Source organism: Drosophila simulans, chromosome 2L, assembly GCF_016746395.2.
Source record: "Drosophila simulans strain w501 chromosome 2L, Prin_Dsim_3.1, whole genome shotgun sequence".
In the NCBI taxonomy this organism is placed as follows: Eukaryota; Metazoa; Arthropoda; class Insecta; order Diptera; family Drosophilidae; genus Drosophila; species Drosophila simulans.
This window is the reverse complement of record NC_052520.2, coordinates 7,853,463-7,876,764: the sequence shown is the minus strand read 5'-3', so window position 1 is coordinate 7,876,764 and position 23,302 is coordinate 7,853,463. Positions and strand designations below refer to the sequence as shown.

Genomic DNA, 23,302 nt, shown 5'->3' with positions numbered 1-23,302 from the left:
AAAGAAGTAAAGAATCGAATTCAATTAACAATTAATATAAAGTTGTTCAGTCGTTAAAGTATTCGTTGCACTTTTTTATTATAAATTAAAAGGCTGCTAAAAGCATGTTTCTGCTTCAAAAGTAAGGCTGATGAGTTTTTGTTTCTACAGAATAATAACCTATAGATCTCACATTTTCTAAGATCTTCTGTTATTCTTAAAACTAAGAAATTCATTCAATTGATTTTTCTCAGTGCCGTTCTCCTTCTGCCATGACACATGGCAGCTGTAGGCTGAATCTAAATCTGAGGTTGGCTCCTGCTCCTCATTTAAATCGCACATTTGTACGCGTCATCTTCAAGTCTGTGTCTCTAGTTTTTCTCCCTCCCATTGCTGGCAGCTTATTTCCCTGGCGGGAAATCGCAAAAAAAAAAAAAAAGGAAAAGAAAAAGCAAATGATTCAAGCAAAGAAGCGGGGCGCAAAAATTAACTCTTTGGTATAATTTTTCATTTCTCGGAATGAGTTTGGAGCAGCGGCAAGTAACACGACTTGTGTCAGTATTTCCCCGCCACTTTTTGCTTGAGGAATTGTAGCACAAACATTAGAAAATTGTGTGCCCGTTGTTCTTCGCTCTCTTTCCCCCAATCGCTGGCCATCTCTTTCTGCGAGTGTCTCTGTATATGTAAATATTGGCTGAGGTTCTATCATTCGCAAAGATCTGTGGGCCAGCCAAGCAAACATATGGAAATGGTGGAGTTGGAAAAGGAAGCTGCGGATAATGCTAGAGGATATACTCGTAGAAGGAACCGAAGGAGGCCATCGCCTTCTTGAATGAGCGCGCCCCCAAAATGCGGAAGTTTATACAAAAACAGAACAAAATACACATACAAGCACATATGCTAGTATCTGTGTGAGTGTAGATGTTCCAGGGGAGGCTGCCAAAAGGGGGGCGGCAGTGCAGCATTTGCAACTGTCAACGCGACAGCCCGATTTGGACGTGGAGTTTATTACCGGGTTGGACTAAGGCCAATAATGATGCTGCCTCGCAAAGAACAGCGAAAAATACAAAATGCATAATTGCCAATGGGATTTTGTCTGTCTATTATTAAAACTGGAAAAAGGAAGAAGACCCCAAAAAATTAAAAAGCCAGAAAAATATTAAACGAATCGAATAGATTTTGATGATCGGAAGATCTCTAATGATTTATTTCAACTTAATATTCTCCATGGCTATATATGCTGTTTAATTTAATCACTTACATTTCAGAAATTCCTTTAAAAGGTATGGCTGCATAGAAATGATATTCGAAAACATTGTATTACCTCACTTCTGAAACATGCTGCTCCCACACACTGCGGCTAAATAAAAAATAAAAAAATGCTACGTTTCTCTGCCAGAACCTTGAAACATAATTCTGTACTCAGCGTGTGGCGACCACGAAAAAAGCGACAGAGTTAAGCAAACAAATAGTTAAGCACTCGCAGATATTTCAAAGCGAATCGCTTTTCAAATGCATTCGACTGGCCGAGCTGTCAATGACATGGATTTGCAGCCACCAAAGAGACGGCAGAAACAATCGAACCGAAAGAAAAACAATGCAAAAACCTCTGGCCACATGTGCAGTGCCAAATCAAAACGTCAAATTATAATTGTCTACGAGCTCTCGTTTTTGTTTTCTGTTTTTTTTTTTTTCTGTGGCTTGTGTTTGTTTTTTGTTCATTTGGTTTGGCACGAGCAGCGCAAAAACAGTTAGAGAGCACGACCAGTGGGGCCAAACCCAAGAAACGACACCCACGCAGGAAACTCAAAGAAAAACGGAAAACCAAAAGCTAAGAAAAGCGCCCAAGCGAAACCAACTGGCATTGACTTCGTAGTTTACACGGGCCGAAAATTCAAGGACTTAAATGTACCAGTTTTGGAAAATCTTATGTTCATTTTTAAGATAATTCACTTTGGACACACACTTTTAATACTATTACGGTAACAGTAAAAAGTAAGATAAAAGCTTATGAGGTGAAAATACTTCATGCCTTTTTTTCTTTTGTGCATAGACCGCGTTGCAGTATTTGAATTTGAATCAGAGTTGAAGTTGCAATGCGGCGAGGTCAGGCCTGAAGTCCGAACTCGAACTCAACGCCGCACATAAATTAGTCAGCGTTGCATGCAGAATGAGCAGCCCACTTGGCCCCCAATCCCCTGGAGCCCCCAACCCCGAACCCCGCCGGCTGCGTCGTCAAAATGTCTGGGTTAACATTCTGTCGATTGGCAATTAGCTCGGATCTCCCAACTCCAGCCCCCAATCGTTATTCGTTCGCTCATTGCTCATTGCTCGATTGTTCAATTTCGGTTAATTGGTTCTGATTGTTTTCGAGGCGTGTATTTGATTTTCCCTGTTTTTTTTTCTCTTTGACGTGGAAGTGGGAGTGGGAGGAGTTCCAGCTTTGAATCAATGTGGAATTATGCACTAGAAAATTACAGTGGTTTATCTTGGTAAAGGGCGTTCTCAATCATCAGTGCTGTTTGCTTTTCCAATTTTACTACTATGAACTAAACTTTAAACTTCTAAAAAAATATAGAGTTGATTGCATTAACTCCAACTTGCTGATTAATCTCTAATTATCTAAGATTTATATTTTATCGTTTGCCAATGAGTATTTTAAATGTTACCACACCTCATATACCCTTTCTCAACACTAATTGCGCTGCTAACAACTAATTACAAGTGATTCAGTGTCAGAATTTCGATTTCTATTTTAAGTATGCAAATGCCATGCCGATTGCTTGTGACTAGTGTATCTGTATCTCTTGCATTTATCTTTGCAGGTAAGCTGAGTGTGGCTCTCTGAAGCGAAGGTCACCGCGAAGTGGCATCACCTGTATGTAAGGCCGTGCCTAATTATCACCTAGGTTGCCTGCCATTTTCCTTGGGTGTGGGTGTGACCCACGCGTCACCTGGAAGTCTGTCTATGTCTGGGCCACTGCAATTGAAATCGAAACTGAATATGAAACTGATTCCCCGCAAGCAGTCTGCTCGTCAAACGACTTGCGGCATCGTGCCGCGAGCAATTATATTCCATGTTGCCTTTTGCTATAAATTAATTAAATGGAAAATAATCGTGTGCAGCCAGTCAGGCAACAAACAGCGTTCTTCAGAGACACCGATGCCGACAAACGAAGCCGAGTTCTAAATGCTTTTGTAATTTTAATTGCTCCGCGCCAAATGTTGTGCTGCCAAATATGGCAGCGGTAACTGAAACTAGCAAGTGCGGCACATCCACATCCACATCCAGATACAGGTGCAACTGTAGAAGTGGCAGCTTTTGTTGCTAATGTCTCTGTTTAGGCAACTTCCTTCTCGTGTTCGGGCCAAAAGCGAATAATTCATCACGAAAGGCTTTTACCCACAGCACGGAATTCATTGCCACCCCCTCTGGGTATCTGCATCTTTGGCTGTCGCCGAAGTTGTATCTGTATCTTTATCTGATGAAACTGAATCTGCATCTGGCTGTTGGCGGCTCAGCGTCTAATCGCTGGCTTTGAATTATTTATGTGACTGGGGCTGCCTCAAGTGCGATGTGCGATCTTGACGATGAATGCTAATCGATTCGGTAATGTCCCTGTTTGAGAAGTCATGGAATTGGAAAACACCTTTAAATTGGAGACAAATATTTCTTGATTTATATAACTGAGAGGCATTTGGCAGACTTACTAATTAAATAGATTAATTTCGTTTGAGACAACTATCAATTTTCACCTGAATGCTTTTGTTACTCTTTCTTCAAATCCTAATCCGACAGAATAATGTATATATTGATTTTCAATTTGGCTAAAAATAATCGTTGATTCTGCACACAAAATTGGAATGCTCTTTTCCAAAAGTTACCGAACTCTGTCGCTTTTAATTCAGTTAAGGTAAATTATTTAACTGAGTTTGCACTCTCCTCGAGTTCTTTTGAACGAAAACGGATTTTTAAATGCATTCATTAACCTGTGGCGACCGCTGCAAAAAGGGCTCAAAGGCCTTCTGCCGTTGGTCAGAGTTGGCCCTTTGTTTTGGCCACAGCAGCAGAGCAGGGCAGCGTGTGGGAGCGTCGCTCATATTGAATTACCAAAGTACAGTGAACACTCCACTCCGGAGCGCCTTTGTTTGCCTTTTGCGCTTTGTGCATGCCAAAATAAAAAGGCGTAGTCACTTTGTCGGCCAGGGGAATTGAGGGGGGCTGCAAATGTGGGGGCGGGGGCGTTCGCAGAGCGGTGGGCGTGGGCCCGCTCAATAGGCACTGGCCGCTCCAAGCGAGCGAACGAATGTTGAGTGAGTGACGGACTGGTCGAGACTGACATGCACTGAGCAAAATTTGATGCACTCAAATCTGTAACTGCCAGAAAAAAGTATGAGTTATAAAAAGATAACAAGTAGGTGTGTGATCATCTGAATAAATACCAATTATTAAATTACAGTATTTGAGCACAGCATAATTGATTTTTCTCAGTGTGTTCTGTCTGTAGTCTGAGTGACTGACTGACTGACATGCCCATTTCGCATGCCTTTGTGTTTTTGGCCTGTTTACCTCGCCCACAATCCCCCAGGACCCCACTGCCCCCCGAAATCTACCGTATAGGCTCTCTTGTATTCCTTTCTTTTTGGCGCAACTTTTTCGGCTCTTAATTTTTTTTTGTTGCGAGGGGGGTTGCTTTTTGCATTTTGTTTATATTACGTGTCGCTCGCGCTTCAAGGCGGCACCACCGACTGACTGACAACTTCAATCAGCATCAAAGACACAGAGCCGACTCTCGACTCTGGACACTGAGGCCCGATGCCCCCGTGCCCCTTTCATGTGGCATGTGCCACGCCCTGTTCGCCGCTCGGGTAATTGGAGCAGCATTGAAGTTGCGGGCTTTATTCCGTTTCAAAGCCGATTCTTTTCTGTGGGTGTTGACAAAAGTTGTCGCTGTCTGCCCGCCGATGGGGGGTTAATTGCGGAATAGGCCTACATGGGGTTAAGTGTGTGATACGCAAGGAATACAGTGGAGACTAAAAGGCGATACCATATTTTTTTCCCAAACACTGAGTAAACCTGTGTATCATTGATCACGACTCAAACGGGAATTTAATTTAAATTGAATTTCTTGATATATTTCCTTTATCGCCTGGGGGCAACTTCGATCGATGTGAAATCGCGGTGATTTGCAGCCATGTTTATTCAGTGGTCGTTTTCACTGTACCAGCTCTTTATGCATGCCGCAGGCGTGACTTCATCTTGACCTCGCGCATACGCAGCATAGTCAGCATACGAATACGTACGGGTATCCGAACAACCAACCAACCAACCATCCATCCATCCATCTGTCCAAGTGTCCAGCCCATTCCATACCATTCCGAAGTGATTCTGTAGCGATTCCCCGATTCCAGCCCACACAAAAATGCCGCCAGCTTCCAAACGAGACACACTGTCTGCTGGTCTCCTTTCTTCGCTACTCCACTTGAATGGCGCTGGGGGGAGGGGGATCCCCTTTCTTCTTTCCCTCTATTCTGCGGCGCTTTGCAAGTTATTTTTATTGATGAAGCGTACAAATTGAGTCAGGACAGCGGCAACATTGTTGCTCTGGCCACTGGCAACATTTCATGCGAGGAAACATTGCCTTCATTAGCGGCGATATTGAATTTATGTTGCTGGCAACAATGTTGCTTCCACATCCAACTCTACTACAGTGATGACAATGACAAACGGCCGCCAGATTGATTCGTTGCAGTCGTCCATGTGTGTGGTCCGATCTTCATCCACTTCCTCAGGGCATTTTTCTCGATTTCTTAACCCCCTTCTCGCTTTTTTTTTGTCCGTTCGTTATCAGCTCGCCATTTAAGCTTTGAGTGCCTTTTCTAATTCACACTTTTTTTTCAACCGATTCTTCCCTCTGCGTGGCATTTCTTCTCTTTTATTCTTCACTATTCAGTTCCCAGCATGTGACGACGTTCGCGTTTTTACGCGTTCAGCAAATGGCAAGCGACAATGAAGAATTGAGGCGGAAGAAGAGTTACGTTTCGGACACCAACGATTTGTATACCCTTTAAAATCTTAAGAACCCTTGTTCTTCAGATGAATCCATTCTAACTAAGCCTTTTTAAGACAGCGATTATTGCAGAAATAACTATATGTAAAAATAATAATATTGCATAAAGTTCTGGTTAATGGATAGCAATATGTGATAGGTTTTATAGGCTTTCTGAAATCCATGGAGTTCCTAATGAAAGAGTATAAAGTAGCAAACTGAAGTGAGAACGGATCGGGGACCACACACGATGCAAAAGCCAGCGAGCGGCATTCGTCTAGGCCTCTTCTTCTGCGACATTGCGACGTGATGAATGGGCAGCGACAACATCAGACGCAAATGCAGGCGGTTGGGGAAATTAGCGGGGGAAATGGAATGAGAAGGAGCATGGGGAGGGGGAAAAGCCGGGGGCTGGGGTAAAGGCGGCTGGTCAATCTGAGCCGCTGTCAGCTTTGTGCGACTCTGTCAACGCCGTCGCTTTTGGCGAACCGCTTTTCACAGCCCCGCACCGACCATCATAATTTGACGGCGGCGGCTTTTCAAATGGCGCGCGTTTAACTTGCAAATGAGCTTAGATCCCTTTGGAAATCTTTGAGGAAAACTGACAGTTGACCTCATGGCACTTATGAGGTTATGGTCTCTAGAATACGTGTAGATTCCCTGCTGCTGATTAATTCAGCTACGGGAAGAATATAAAAAGAACAAGATTTGTTTAAAAAAAGTAAATACTTATACACAAACTTTACCTACGTTAGAAATTAGAAAATGGGCTTTTCCGAAGTCTAGTTCATTAAAGCCAACTCTTGCGATGTCGCCAGTGTCTTGGCCCATTGCTTAATTATTCCCCCCCACCTATCGAAATTAAACGAAAAGAATTAAATTCATTTGGCTGTCTCCACTTCGGAATTTGTTGTTTTCGCTGGCTCAGCATTCCGCTGACAGACAGCAAAAAACAGCCAAAGGAAAAAAGGCTATGCGGGGCGGGAGGGGGCGTGGCATCCGAAGTCTATGTCTGGGACTGGGTTTTAAGTTGTGGCGCTGTGCCATTCCCGGAATTGTTTGTCTTGTCTTTTGTGTTCGCCAAGCGTCTGCGGCGAATCTCTGGGATCGCAACTGGCGAGTTGGGCTCTCCGGTTCTGGGTTGAGATGATTGTTTTGATGCTGGCACAGCATTATAGTATTTTATATATAACGGCCACGCACCGATTTGTGGAGACTTCCAGGAACGGGATGATAAAGTGAGAGAAACACCCATTCATAGGCCATTGATTGAATTACAGCGTGGAATGAACTTGTTTTGAATGCGATTCAATTTCGCTGGGTTCGCGGAACGGCAGGATCGTTAGGCAACAACATCATGATGAGCTATCCCCCATTCGCTGGAAATATGTAGGTCGTTTTGATGGGTTCGCAGGGCCAAGAAGTTTGACCCATTTCGGGGGAAGCCGCATGAGGGCCTTTTCATATCACCATCGCATCGCACCAGCAAACCGCCTACCCAAACAAAAACTCACATCCCATAAATTATAAAACAACACAGAGGAAATGTCAGCTACGTCGTGTGGGTCAGGCCAACAAATATAGAAAATAATACAATCGAAAAGTAAGGCAACGAAGTTCATATGCCCTGGATCAAGTTTAGTTGAGGCTTTTAGTTTTCCAGTAGGCTATCCTAAAACGATTTGGATTGAAGTAAACTGAGTGGCTCTTAATGCTCAAGGACCTTCAAATCTCCAGAAGTGGAAGTCTGATCTTAATTACATCCAACATTTACTCTTCCCTCTAAAAGAGTGGGTAAACCCAAATCTGAAGTCGAATGAAACATAAAATCTGTCTTGCGACAATCGTAAAACTCAAAATTATGTCAGCAATGCAACCCGAAACACCACCCACCTACAAGACATTTGTGATTTGTGTCTCTCGTTTTTATTTCCAATCGAAACGAGGAAAAGTCAGAGGCAATCTATGCTAATCAGTCTCCCACATGGCCAGACAGAAATCGAAACAGAAACTGGGGAAAAAAAAACTCGTCTGCCCAAAAATAAATATGTCTCTATTTTTTGTGGTCTTTTGGAGTTTTCTGTATTTGGTGGTGTCTTCATTGGCAGCAAATGAATTTATTATTTATTAATAGACTGGCGCAATTTAATGTGACAGTTTGGCATATCATTAAAAGCGTATTAGCCACGGCTGTCTACTCGCTCAGTGAGCGGATCTAACCATCGACTTTAAAGGGTTAACAGCGGGCAGTAAACACCAGTCGAGTCATAAAACTATTTACGGACACCCTACTGTAGTAGCTTAATGTGAGAATTTGTCGGTTGGTACAGCGAGAAATGCAAATCAGTCGCTTTATTACATCAATTACAAACAAGTGGCTTCAAATCAGCCATTTAATTATTTACAAAAGACGGAACTGGAAAAAGTCTATAATTTTGGTAACTAGAATCCCAGTACATAATTTCTATTTAAATCTTAAAAATTATATTGAAATTTTCAAATAGATTCCCCCAACTTCTCCGGTCAGAAGATAGGGCCTTTCACCCATTCATTTTGAACACTTCACTGAAAAGGCGCCCGTCTGAAAGGAAAGGAAAGTTTTCCTGGCCAACTGCAAATATCCCTAATTAACGCCTTCTGCCGACCGCCAAACCTTTTTGCCCACTTGATGACAGTTAGCTTCACTTTACAGTGGGCCCCAACCCCGTCGTAATTATGTGCTCCCTCCTTCCGCGTTCTAGCCCACGATTATCCCGCCATTTTGCCGCTGCTGCTGCGCCTAAAGATCAGGTGCTAGATGCTAGATTAGCCGTAAAGCGGACGAGCCGGTAATGTGAAACGATAACAGAAGGCGGCGGCAGCGGCAACGTTAAAGTTAAAGGGCAGCGGCGAGACGCCAACGCAGACGGTTCCAACTGGCGGTTTTTCAGTTAAAGGTGGAGCCTTGGGGGGAGAGGGTTGGGATGAGGTGGATGAGCTCCTCGAGGAGAGATAGAACGAGGACGGCGCTGCAATGCAACATAAATAAGCAGAAAGCAAAAATTGTCTTTTATGATAGCTGTTAACTGGTGGGGGGACTACAGTGAGCTCTGGCTAGGTAAAACATCTATTTACTAGAATATTATTATAATTGTTCATAATCTTTACTCTATGCCATATTCTACTAAATTATTAGATTTCTATTTGCCGTGGGGCATCATAAAAACTAACTATTCTTTTACAATTGCGGAATGGCTGCCTTATAAATGCTATTCAGTTCTGTTCGTACTGTTATCCCCGTTTGCCTGTACCATTTGCCGTGGCATTGGGACCCTTTCCTGACCCCTTTCGCCGCCCCTGACGCCGAGGGCACTTAAAGGTGCAGCGCGTGTGCCAACGCATGAGCGGGAGAGCGAAAGAGAGGGCGCGATGCTGCAGAAAGGGACGGAACAGGAGGCGGTACGGTGGACGGGGTGGGGAGCGGGTGATGGGGCGCAAAATAAGCGGAAAGCACAAAACACAATGTTGCGCAAAGAACGTTGAACTCTCTGCCTCTTGCCACTTTGCAGCGATGCCGATGCACGTGTCTGTGTGTGCAACGCTCTATATGTATGTAAGAAAAAAATATATATATAAGTATATATGTATATATATTTTTTCATAATTTTTCATTTTCACGCACTGCTGGGACATTTGAAAAAATATACCCAGTGAGATTTGCAGCTAACCCCGGTTGCCTACACCCCGCGCCCAACTTTCCACCCCCGCAGCTGCATTCTGCACTCAGCTTAATTGGGGAGACGCCAGCGAAGATGGGGCCATGAAGGCTGCAAGGGGGGGCAAAAGTCCTGGGAGAAATTTAAAATGCATTTAAAAACATGGAAATTGCAAAACTCTGTCGTAGAACATGGGGAATGCTGGTTAAAGAGTTCTATTCAATATTTATCTTTAAAAATGTTTAGAGACACTAATTTTGAGTGCCTTAAGGCCATTAAACTTAATACAAAGACAAGTTGGAAAGCATAGCTATTAGATTTAAAATATTAATTTATTTTATTTTTCGTCGAAGTCTTATGTAAACATCTGGGAAGCACTGCTACCCACGTAGACATAAACTTCAGCAATAGTTGGGAAATATCAATCGTCGAGCTTAGCAACTTGAGTTTCTCTAATCCACTGACAGCCTAAGCTGCAATTTCTTCCCAAGAGATTTCTGGCCTTTTCGCATCGGAGTGTTGTTGTTTCTTCGTCTGTCATAATGTTTGAGGATAATGCGGCCTGAAACCATTTTGTTTGTAATTGGCATAAGAGTCTCTAATTCCAAATGCATTTATTATTTCGACATGGCCAAAGACAAGTTCTTGGCACGCAATTGCAACTGCTGCGGCAGCAACGATGGCAGAGGCGTCGTTGATGGAGGGGACTTACAGCCCGGCTAAGCCAACTTAAGCTGGAAGCCGCGACCAAGAGCCCGGCCAGAATTCTGAAACAGATCAGCAACGCACAGAACTCGTTTCGCTGTCTGTCTCCTCTTTTTATTTTTTTTTTGTGTTTTTGCCTTTGCGGAATATTTTTTATACGAGATTTTTACATTCGTGCGCGTTTTGGTTTTGGATGCGGATATGCGGATGGCGCACGGGGTTGGGGACATGGAGGAGGATGTGCTGGCGAGGACCTTGCTCGTTCAAACCTGATTTGGATGGATGACGAGCGAATGAAACGAGGAAAAAAGCGAACCCAATCTGGTTTGCCTTGCGAACGGTGCGGTGCTGGCGGGGTAGGCCTACCTTTCTCAGACATCTGCGGCATTTCAAGGTCTGACTCAGCAAATCGAGGAAAAGGAAACGCAGACCAAGTCGAAACGGAGACCATGCAGCTTCGTTTTGTCTGTCGCCGGCTGCGCCCTTTTCTACCAGCCACGCCCCTCCGATCCAGCCGTCCAGCCAGCCCATCCAGCCATCCCAACATCTAACCATCCGACCATCCAGTCATCCAGCCATCCGCCACATTCCAGTTATGGCGATTCCCCTCCAGACACACCTAGTTTCTGTCTCTTTTCCGTTGCTGTTCCTTTTTCTTTTTTGGGCTTTTTGGCTCGGTTTTTGGGATGAGGTCGGTTTGGGCCGAGAGATCTTCGTTTTGGTCTTTTGTCTGCGGTTGCGGTTCCTTGGCCAAATTATTGAACTCTTTTTCCGTGGCTTTAAAGTAGGGATGCCAAGTTGGAGGGATGTATTTGTTTTGCTAACAAAACAAATGAAAATAAATAAGGAAATAAGTTATTCGATATATATATTTTTAAATATTACATTTTGAGTAGCTAAAATCTATAAAGTTATTAGTTATTTACTATACCAGTAGTTTTATCGGCATCTCTGCCACTCGGGTTACTTTTCCTCCTTTTGGCTCAATTGTTTACCTGTAGTTTAATCACACATGGTTTGACTTAAGGAGTACCGTGTAGTAAGGGTAAGGGATGGGAAGGGAAGCGGGGAGTGCCAGTGTCCGAGGCATATCAAATAACATTTGATGCTTCAAAGAAGCCGGCCAGAATGTGACAACAGCAACAACGGCAACAATGGGGCAAGCAGAGCAGAGCAACAATAATTTAGTTTTGTATGCTACGAGTATTTAAATTATAAACTGACCTAAGGCGGGGGGGTTCAGGGGGGTTTTGTTTTTTAGACGCAAGCGAAGTCACATCAAAGCGTTGACTCTTCAGTTCAGCTGCTGTCAATGACCCCACGAAAGGGTTTGAATTACCTGAGCTCCCCCCCCTTCGCTTCTAGTTGGCGGCAAAAGAAAAAAAAAAGAAAAAAAGGGTTAAGCGGGGGTCCCCATGATCCTTTGTAGTTTCACCGAAAAAATGGGGTGGGCCGAAGAAGAAATGAGTGCAACAAGAGCGGTTTCAATTACGCAAACGGAGTGCCGACAAAAATTGGGGAAAGAGCTGGGCTCTTAACGTCAGAATGTGCAGAAAGCAACAAAGAAAGCAATTACAAATAGTTAAGACTTATTTAGCCATGTCAGGCGGCTGCCGTTGGCGCCACTGGGCCATTAAAATTTGATTGTAATTATGACCATACAGTCTTTCGCCACTAAACCGACCAAAAAGGTGCCACACCAATTCCACCCACTTTGCATATAAGCGCACCTTCCCCCACCATCTCCCTGATTTTCTCGGTTTTATGGGACCAAAGTCCAGAGGCGAAAAATGCTGAAATTGCCATTGAATGCAAATGGAAAATGCGAAAACGTATACGAATGCCAAATGCAATCCAAATGCGAATGCGAACAATATTTTCTATGCCATGCGCCATTTGACACATGAAATGCAGTAGCGGGCGGGAAAAGCAGGAAGAAAATGCATAACTCATACGCAGTGTGTGACGGCCAGAAGAATTTCTCCCCAAGTGTGCTGGGAGACTATTAAAAATGATAAAGAAACAATTATCGAAGGAAAAAAGAAACACAAGTTCACCTAAATAGTTAATTCGGAAAATTAGTTAGTTTATAGAAACACCTTTTTGGGAAAACTATAAAATATAATTGTATTAGCCAGCAAAATGACTAATTAATACTCGGAAGTATATGTTTGACCTTTCTGTTTTCAAATTACAAATTAAATTAATCTGAATCTTAACTTATACATATATCGAATAGCCCAAACAAACGGACATAATTATTGGAGAAACCTCAATATTTCATCCACTGCTTCGAGTTTCCACTAATGAACCAAACTTCATTCATGGATGATGCCTCGAATTCGCACAGATTGAGTATCGGATTCTATTGACATGTCAGTTTCTCGATGGTTTCCGTTTGGCCGGTCACGTGCCCAGTTAAATCTTCATCTGCATCCATCCACTAACTCAATCTTCATTTACAGCCCCATCCTCATCTTTAGACCAGACCCCATCATCAGAACACTGAACGCTTAACAATTCGCTAAACTTGGCAGCTTTTTTTCGGGCTCATTTTTCAGTTGTCTGCCCGGCGGGCCCAAACTCTGTGGATTGGTAGCCGCTTTAACTACCGTTTGCGGACGCAGGAGAGCGCCGAGTTTCTTTTGCCTTTTGGCCATTTGGCTACTGCAGCAGCGACTGCGGCCACAACTGCAGCAACAATCGCCAGTTGGCGGCAATGTGGCAATTAACTCTTTGATGGATTTACTGCCCGCTGCTGATGTTGACGTCGCTGGCGGCCCAACAGCCTGTAAACTCTCCGAATCTCTCTTTATTTAACCCCTTCGATGTAATAGCCGCGGTTCCACTAGTAAAAGTTCTTAAAAAGCTGAGTTTAATATTCAAAAACTAGTACTACATTTTAATAATACTATAGAAGTTTTACGGGTTATTTTAAAATAAATAAATGAAAACAGTTAGTATTGAAAAAGTTTTCTCAATACAAGTTCTGAATCGTTTTTTACATTCTAGCGTATTTGTTTACTATTTTTTTAACCACCGCTGTCTATTGTCTATCCATCTCCATCGCTCTCTGTTTGACTATTAAAAATGGCCACGAAATGCGTTTTTCGACTGCAACGGATGCAGTGGCCGAAGAAGCGAGCCAAACTGAACTGAACTGAAGTGAACACTCCACAATTATAAAATAACCATCATTTATAATGGTCGTCATCGCAATCCCCTCGCTAGCGTCTAGAAAAATTGCCAGGGGCGAAATTCTCAATGCGAGCGGAAACGCGGCAGCAAACTGCAACTTAGAGCTGCAACTGCAGGGAAAAACTGCGTGTGGATTTGAAATATTCTGCAGACATTTAGCGGCGCTTTTGGCCAGCAAAGCTGAAATTAAATCCAGCAAACGGCAGCAGCAAATGTGGCTGCAGTTTTTCCGAGTCAGAGAAGCGTTTCAAATTACAGACACCAAATAAGAAGACGCCGCCGACGCCACAGCCTACAGTGACTGCCCCAAACTTGACGATCCCCCCTCGGGGAAAAACCCCTTCGTCGCGGTTGCCGCCTTCGAAAACGGAAAACTCACAGCCGTTGGGGCCGACAATAAAATGCGTGGCAAAATGCAATTGAGAAATTAATTTCTTTCATTCACTCGGGCTCCTCTTCTCCCATTTTGCTCTATAATTATAACTAATTTGTGTATGCGGGGAGATCTGCCCGCAACAATAGCAAAAACAGCAAGTGCAATAATGCAACATTGCCACAAACGCCCCAAACAAACACTTCACAAAGAGGTGGTTGAAATCCAAACGTATCTACAGATAGTGCTATTCAGTTTAGATTGTACAATTAACTGCACAACGTACCTTATAAAGATATATTTCTTTATGGAGAAAAGTTTTAAAAGCAATTTAACTGGCCATTTAAAAGATATACATATTATTGGCATTTAATGCAGACACATTTGACTTTTTCAACGAAAACTGTTTGAATACATTTATTATAACTGAAACAAGCGGATTTTATATATATATTTTCCCCTTTGTTTTAACTCACCTTAAGCAAATAGGAAATAATTAATTTTAAATGACCTGTTAATTTACGCTCAGAGCCTCATCAAATACGAGAACTCATTGAAACTTATCTGCACAGAAACTAATAAAATCAGAACCCCAGTTGACCCAACACCAGGGAGCAACCTCGATAAGATCAAAAAGTTGAAGGGGCAAATCTTTTGTGCATAAATAATTAGAAACTATCCGAACAACTCTGGCATCAAATTAAAATAACAAACCAGCAGATTTGCAAGTGGAGACAGAGTTTGCAGCACTTGCATATATATACATATAGTTTTTTTTTCAGGTCGATCTACTTCATCCAGGCGTGCTAATGAGCTACAGCCCAGGATGGATGGATGGATGGATAGATGGATGGTTGGTTAGTTGGATGCTGGGATGCTGGGTTGCTTCTGCCTCCCGGAGAGGCCCATTCGTGTCTGATGAAAGGAGGAGGCTGTGGCCATAGTTGAAGCACTGGAGGCATGCAACCAAATGAAGTGCCAGAAATGCGAAGCGAAATTGCATAAACCTCTCGACCAAGCCAAACGTTCAAGTGGCAAGGGGCGAAGGGAGAGTGAGAAATACGAAATATTTTTTACAGTCCTCCGATGACTGAGTTCATTAACATTCCAAACTTAAAAAATAAAATGAGGGCGCACAAAAACGGCGACTTCTCCGTACTTATCCGCAATTCAGGTGCTCCCGCTGCTGCGGCTGCTGCCCAATTCCTGTCAAACTCTCGGTGTATGTGTGTGTGTGTGCTTGTATCTGTGTGTGAGTTTTTCTGGGGTGGACCACGAGCGCATATCCCTGCAGGACCTGCTGCCATATCTACCCCAAGCTTTGCAAATCTAAATGACTTTATTACTTTTTTCCCCATTTTTCCACCCGACCCTAGATTTTTACTTTTTTTTTTTTTGCTCCTCTCGACATTTTGCTCCCTCCGCTCGGCTTGGCTCCTTCATCCACTTCCACTCCACTGCTACTTTCATTTGAAATTCCCGCAAGGATACAACGAAATGCGGCAGAAAATCAGCAGAGCTAGCAATGGCAAAAAAAACCAACAGCTAGGACTGCAGCAATGCAAATAAAGGAGGCTGCAGGGACTGCAGGGGATTTCTGCTTCCATTTTTTTTGTACCAGCCCCCCTTCAAGTGCTCCACGGATTGTTGCCCGGGGTTACCCTAACCCCCATGATTTCGCTCGAGTTGCTGTTTAAATGCTGTGCGCAAGTTGCACTGGCTTGCATACCCCAGCAGAAATTTAATTAGACAACAAAAGTCCCAAGGAGCGGGGTGAAAACTTTGGATATGTACTGCCCCATGCAGGATATATTTTTTCTCCGTTCAGTGCGAATATTGTGTGGGCCGTGTTTCAAGGGTAACTCCGAGGGGGGAGTTGGGGTTTTGGGGGCTTTAAAAAAAGGGGTTACAGAAGCGAATACCCCAGAGAGCCTGCCGTATTCCAGAAAATCACTTCCCTACACTTGGGTTGCACAATGAGAAGAATGAGCAAGCGGGAAATTCCAAGGAGTTCCCCGTCCGCTTTTCCTATTGTTGTGATTCATATACTGTGATGTCTCTCGCTTGGGGGCATCGCATTAATTGCATTGCATACTTTTGGGCGTTGGGCCAACGCAACGCTATCCCCATTGTTGCTGCCAGTGTGTGTGTGCTTTTTAGCCCTTTTTTCATTGTTTTTATACACACATATATATATATATATATTAATAATGAATTAAACTTGACTTTCGCTCGGCTTGGCAGCCACAAAAGAAATGGTTTTTACGCCCAAGTGAGTAACGAATGTTGAATGCTCTACGAAGTGGTTATGAATGTAATGCACATTAAACGTTTTTCAGTTGGCTGTTTTTTAAGAAAATTCACCTTTATATTAACTTTTTTATCTGCAATCTGTATCTTTTGTCTCCTATTTAGATATAATAGCTTAGTATTTGAAGGATACTTATAGCGCAAGCTTTTGCGGTTTCTCTCTCGTACTTATGCATTCTTTAATGTTTTTGACATTTGCCTTTGCGCTGGGACTCCTCATTTGCCCACCCATTTTTCTCCGCCTTATTTTCAGCTTCTGAAGCGTTTGTTTTTGCTTTTCGCCTGGCTTGAGGGTTTCATTTTGCGACCAACTTCGGTTCAATGACATTTCCTGCTCACTGCCCGAGAACTGCCATAAAATGAAATGCCAGTTGCGGTGACAAACGAAAAATTACACCCAGAGCCAAAAGCCCCAAACGCAATTCCGATGGCCCGCAGCTCTAACGGAGCCGGTAGAATTTACGGATGAGATGGGATCTCCGCTTGGATCCGATCCTCTTCAGCTGCTCCTAATTAAAGTCACAAAATCCCGCATGATTTGGCCTGGAAAATTCTGCGAATGAGCCGGTGACTGTGGCTCATAGAACCGCAGAGATCAGCTGGCGGTCATAAAGTTTTACTGGCCCTCGTCTGCTGCTCCCTGGTGACCATCTTTGGTCAGATGGAAATGCTGGCAATAAATAAATCGAAGCACTGCGAATTGAATCGAAACGTAGCCGTTGGAAAACACTAAACAAGGATAGCCAAACGAACATTTTCATAAATCGGCCGGCGATCAAACCTCTCTCTTTCTTTATGGCATTTTTGTGCAAAGTTTTTTGGCCATTTCAACTGTAAAAGAAAGGCGGCAGGAGGAGGTCAAATGGTCAACAATGAGCACTAAATGCCAAACACCTTCATGATTCGCGAAAATCTCTCCACTAGCCGTGTCTCCTGCACAGACAGTTTGACAAACATTTCCAGTTGCGCCCGGCTACCTCACTCCCGAATACCCTACTCCGCTCAACCCTTTCTCCCTGCCTGTCAGTCATTCGTTATTCGAGTGCAAACCAACTGGAGCTTAACTTTGTCAAAAGTCTGGCATACTGTTGGATTTTTCCTTCTTCAACTTTGCCTGGGAAATCTATAGCGAAATATTCAAAAATGGTTGCACGGAGAAAAGTGCATGCATGTTATAGTTTAGTACCATCGATTAAATGCAAACCCAAAGGGAATCCAAACTTGAATCTAATCTCAAGAACTCAGATGGCTTTTATTAAAAACTTTCGTGGAGTTCGACTGAAGAAGCTATTCGATATTATATTCTTGATGTGTAGCCCAAATACTATCCGAGACTTGGACTAAACCACTATATTCTATGCAAAGTTTGACTGACGCTTCGACCTGGCTGGAGGGGGCGTGGCTGGGAAGTTTTTCGCCCCCCTGGGGCTGGCAAAAGTTGCCGAGAAGTTTTCTCTAATTTGCTGTGGTTAAACTTTTTAATTTAAATGACATGGACCGTACAGGGCGGGAAATGGGTAGATTGGTGGGGATGAGCTGGTTAAGAAGAGACGCCCACGACAAGCGACAGTTGATGGGCATGGGGGCGTGGCTGGGACATGTTCATGTTGATTTTGGTGCCATGCCCCAAAAGATTTTCATTAGCCCAAGAACAACAACGGTAGACGGAAAAGATTGGAGTATAGTGAAGTGGAGTGGGGTGGAGCGACGTGGAGGTGGGTCAATCATTTACCGTTTTCTCACAGTGTCCAGAGAAAAGGCCAAAACAAATCATAAATTTTGTGGGCCAATTGCTCTGGCCAATTATGCAGCAAACAAATGACCCATAATGAAGCGGAGAGCTCTATCTTCTGCTGCTGCTCGTGTTGCAGTTGCTGCTGTGGTAGTTGCAGTGGCTGTTGCAGCTATTGGGGCAACCTGACAAAGTCAACATTTATCTTGCCATATACGAAGCGGAGGGAAGTTTCGATTTTTCGGGTGCGGCTATTGCGGAGAAAGAAATACTCTTAAATTGGGGAGAAAATTTCAACAGTTCTTAATTACATATATTTTATACCTAATACTACATATTGAAATATAATATTTTAACGTAAAATTATAGAATCGTTTTTATAGTGTAAAGCAAATAAAAAACTCTACATCCCTTTCTTGTTTTTTTCATGCCTTCCAAAGGTTCTCACATTCTACACCATTCAAATGGTTCTCATATGATAGCTACCCCGTTTCAGGGACCATTCGCCATTCATTTCCGTGGCACAGACAATAAAGCCTTGGCGGGCAACAAATAAATTTTAGCCCCATGATGGCCAAGGCGGCTGCCAACTAACTTTGTATTCTGCGGCCCGAACCCAGCCTTAATTGCCATGTTGCGGCAACATGTTGCTGATCAATAAGAAACCCCACTCGACTCCACTCGACTCGGGACAGATGATAATGGCTATGCAGCAGTTGCAACGGCGGCGTGGAGCAAATTGTCCATGTCCACGTCCACGTCCAAGTTTAAGTCCAAGTCCAAGACCGAAGTCAAAGCCGAAAACCCGATGCGGAGAGTCGTCCCCATGATTAATGACAATAAATTTGAGTCTTTCAAGGGGAGGGATCTGCGCGCTTTTGGTGGATCATCAGCAGCACAATGGAAGGCTTGATTAGAGCGGCCGAGAGCAAAATCAGAAGCTGGGCCTCGTAAATTTTGAAAATATGGCAAGGCAGCTGTCATAAAAATGCAATGCAATGTTGCAATTTGTTACTCTTTTTTACAGCGCTGCATAAAATTAAGTGTGACCATTGCACAGCAAAAAATGTAATTCAATGTGAATTAAGTTAATTGAAAGTAATATTAATTATTTGCTTCAAGTGACTTCAATACATATTTTAAATTTGCTTTATAAGAGAAAATTTTTCAATGTTTCTAGAGATCCGCAGTGTACATTTGAATAATTATATTTTCATTCTAAAAAATCGTATAAATTAGTCAACTTATGACTTATGTTTGGCGGCTTTTTTTCGCTGTGTGACTTGGTTGCAGTTGCGCTTGCGCATTGTCTGACTTTGTGCCATCACTCAAAACGTCGCACGCTAATTGGACAGGGAAATTGCTGGGTGCAGAGCAGGGAAAAGCACTCGAGGTACAAAAGAAAAGTGCAGGGAATCGCTCCCAGAACTGCCTTGCGACCCCGACATGATTTAGTAGACAACACATTAGCTTTTTATTTATCTTACGCGCAGATTCGGTTTCATTAGCCGGCTATTGGAATTTACCTCGCTCATCACGGACTCGACTCAGCAATCAGCCAGGCTGAACCTGAGTTGGAATTTGTTTTCGACTTCATTAAAAATGGATTTAAATATTTCTCTAAACGCAACTTTTTTTTCCCCTTTGCAATTTATTTTCATACTTATTTTAATTTCCTTCGCTTGAGCTTTCTTCATTTGTTTCGCGCCTTTTACAGTTTTTGAGTTCTTGGCGTTGCGCTCGAAATGCTGATGAATATAATGATCTTTAATTAAATTAGCCATTATTATAATGGAGCTGCATGGAGTTATAAAGTTGTTGGTTAGTTAATAGAGGGAAAAATCTAGTAATATACGAATGTAATGAGCTGAATGGTTTTGTTTTGGAAACATAGATAAAATGTTATTGAACAAAAAAGTGGTATAAGTTCAAAGAATATGTCTAAAAATGCATTCTATTGATATTGATTAAAGTTAAAAACTTAGTTCGGTAACACCTTGGAATCATATATGTTTAGAGCTCTGGAGCTGGTTGTGTCTATGTCATGGTCATGCTCCGAATCTCTTGACGACAGTTGACTCTGTTTCTGTAACTTACTTTTTTCAGTTACTTGGCTGATTTTTATTTCCTTGCTGTTTTTGGCGCTACCATCGCTCTCTTTTCAACTCGAATGCAGACAACAACACGAATGGAAAATTGTAAAATGTCGCCGTCGAAAAAAGAGGAAAGAGAAATGGGATAGTAGCGAGTGTAATGTCGATACGAATTTGGCGGGGTAAACAAGTTTACGGGCAGCGCCAGACGCGAACAAAAACAGCAACAGAAAACCAGGAGTACACAGAAAAAAAATATTTCCATATTAGCCAGACAGTTTAAAATAGATCGATACAATATTTACAACTGTATTAGCTTCGAAATGTCTAAAAGCAATTGAAAGTTTCCTGTTACCAAATTATCTTTAGTTATAAGCTGTTTTTTATATTTAAATATACATTTTTTCAAGTGCATTGCAACACAAGCAGCGCCAACAAGATGACGCCAAGAAATGCAGATGAAGCTGACAGCAGCCAAACGACGAAGATGTCGGTGCAATGTTCAATGCATATGGGTCGCTGCTCCATTTCCACATGGACGCCACTGCATGCAGTATCCACTATCCACTATCCACTATCCAGTGTCCCGAACCCCAAGCCCCAAAACCAGCCTCATCAATTGAGGAACATGCAAGAAAGCTGCAGCAGCCGCAGCAGCAGGACGACTCCGATCTTTGGCTGCATAATTGCCAGTCTAAATCAATGGGGCGCAAGTTGTTGCCGCTGTGCTGTGCTGTGCATGTTGCTGTTGTTGTTGGCGTTGCACCCATACATGACTCGGTCGGACTTCATTGTCAACGCCGTTTGCCATTGCCGTTTGCCGTCTCCATCGGCATCTCTGCATCCACATTCACATCCAACTCCATCGGCATCGCCATCGCCACCGCCATCTCCATGTCCCATGTCCCAAGTCTTATGTCCATGTCCGTCGCGGTCGTCGTCAATATTTGCCATGATCTTATCGTCAAGCGAAGTCATGTCGCTGCCATGGCTCTGCTGCCGTGCCCACGGTTACCCCCTCTTTGGAAACCTCCCGTGCCACACCCCTGTGCCACAACAGCAGTCACTTGGGTGCAATTATTTTTCTAGATACACTAACCAAAAGAGACCCACATCCTCAATGGATTAAGACTTTGGGTTTAACATTAAATGGTTAGGAATTAATACGGTTTCTTAAAGACTTAAGATTTTGTACATATGGAATGGGATATCAAATCATTTCTAGCGAGAGTAGAGTATTATCCAGACGCTTTAATATATACTGATCTGTTGCGACCTCTCTTGGCACCGCTGCACATCATCCATGGTGCTGAGTTATGGCAAAAGACCTTGGACTTAAGCACCAGCAACGTCGATACTGCGTCTCGCTCCGTGTCTGCTGAAAATAAACCAAACGGTGCCATCTTTGCACCCGCACTCGCAACCGAGATGACGCTACCCATGGCCACCCCTCCAGCTCCTCCGCCTCTGCCAATGGTGCAATTTGTCATTGCACCGTCAACGAAGACGCGTGCGCCAGCATGGAGACTCGAGTCACTGAGCTGCCGACTGCTACTCAGCCACACTGCTCCAAGGCACTGGGAAAAATCGGAGTGTCAAACACCTCTTTCGATTTTACTGTATCCAAAGAAGTCTCTCAGTTAGCTCAACCTTTAGTTAGTACCATAAACCATTGGACAAACCAAATCTATTTGTTACAAATCGAAATTACAGTATAAAGTAGGTGGGATGCACCACAGAGTTCGTCATTTTGTCGCTATGTGCACGTTTGAGCTCCTTGGCAGCTCCGGAGCCTCATCATCTATCGCTGGCTGCCATCTGCTTACAGTTAAAGCGACTGTCGGTCGCCGCGCTTCAAGATTCGAGCTTCGAGCGGCGGGCATCTCCTGCTGCGTTTCGGTTTCGCTGGTGCTGCTCCGCCAGTTGGTGGTGCGGATTGGGCTGGAGATGGCGCTCCTTTGCGACGACTTCTTTATGGTTCTTGATTTTTATGATTTTGCTGTTTAATGGTTCATTTGTGGGCCCTCACTACGAGCACGAGTATGTGTCTGGCTTCCAGTTTTCATATCGCTGCGTCTATATCTCTCTTAGCCTCACCAATGTGTGTCTTATTTTATTTTATTTTATTTTATATATTTTTTTTAGTTTGCCATGGTCGCCAGTTTTGGGGGCATGTCGCCCAGCTTAATCTCTCCACTTGGAGTGCTGTTCTTTTCAATTTATCCATCTGGTGGTTGTATTTTTTTTCGGGGCCAACTCGGTAACCCAATGGCACGCCAAGTCCGAAATTATGGCCGAATAGGTCTAGTTAGTCGTTAACCTATGTTGCATACTTTGCGGGCCCCCAAAAGGGAAGGAGTTAACAAAAACTGGTCGTTTGAGCTGAACATTTAATGGTGGCTCCCCTAAGAGCTGAAACCCAATGCCATGATTATGCTAATGAGCCGTTGTTGACACGCTCGCTGATCTGCGGCTCTGGGATCTACAGATCTCCATCATCATTAGCCCACCTTTCGGTTAACCATTTACCAACTCAGCGGCAAATCTCCAAGAGGCGACTTCCTACAGACTCGTTTCGATCATCGCCATCGTTTGCTTTGGCCATTTGTTTAACTGCCGCTGTGACACCTCCTCTGCGTTGGAAATGAGGATGGGTATGGGTATGGGTATGGATATGGGTATGGGCAAGGGGCGTGAGGACGCAGTTGGCCATGAAGCTGGCGATGGCGATGGCGATGGCAATGGGTAATGGATAATGGCGCCGCCTCCATTCAAAAATCACTTTATGGCTGCTGCGAATGCAGCCGAGGTTGCCTTGTCCATAATTGGACGCAGTGCCAATCATTTTAACAGCTACACAAACACGCAAACCGCGGAACCGGCTGGGAATGCTCCTCTTCATTTTTCCCTGCTCAATTCGCTTCTTCCTTTAACCGTGCTGATAATGCAAATATGTGTGAGACTTTTGGTTTCAACTTTTAAATGCCTCGTATTTTTCAAATGGTTTTTAAATTTACCACTCCAAAGTGGGCGTTCAAAGAAGTTGAAAAGTACTACTACTAATTACTTCTACTCCGTAGATAATATAGATTTCGTATTCGGTTGAACGTGAAACAATAGAAAAATATACCTCTGTTTAGCCAAGTACAGGGTATAATGAGTGGTAG

General features: G+C 43.4%; 1 protein-coding gene across 1 annotated transcript in view; it reads left to right on the top strand.

The window, feature by feature from the left end:
- Nucleotides 1–23,302, top strand: part of LOC27206518 (protein split ends) — a 90,159-nt gene that overhangs the window by 61,801 nt on the left and 5,056 nt on the right. The gene's annotated exons all lie outside the window — the stretch shown is intronic.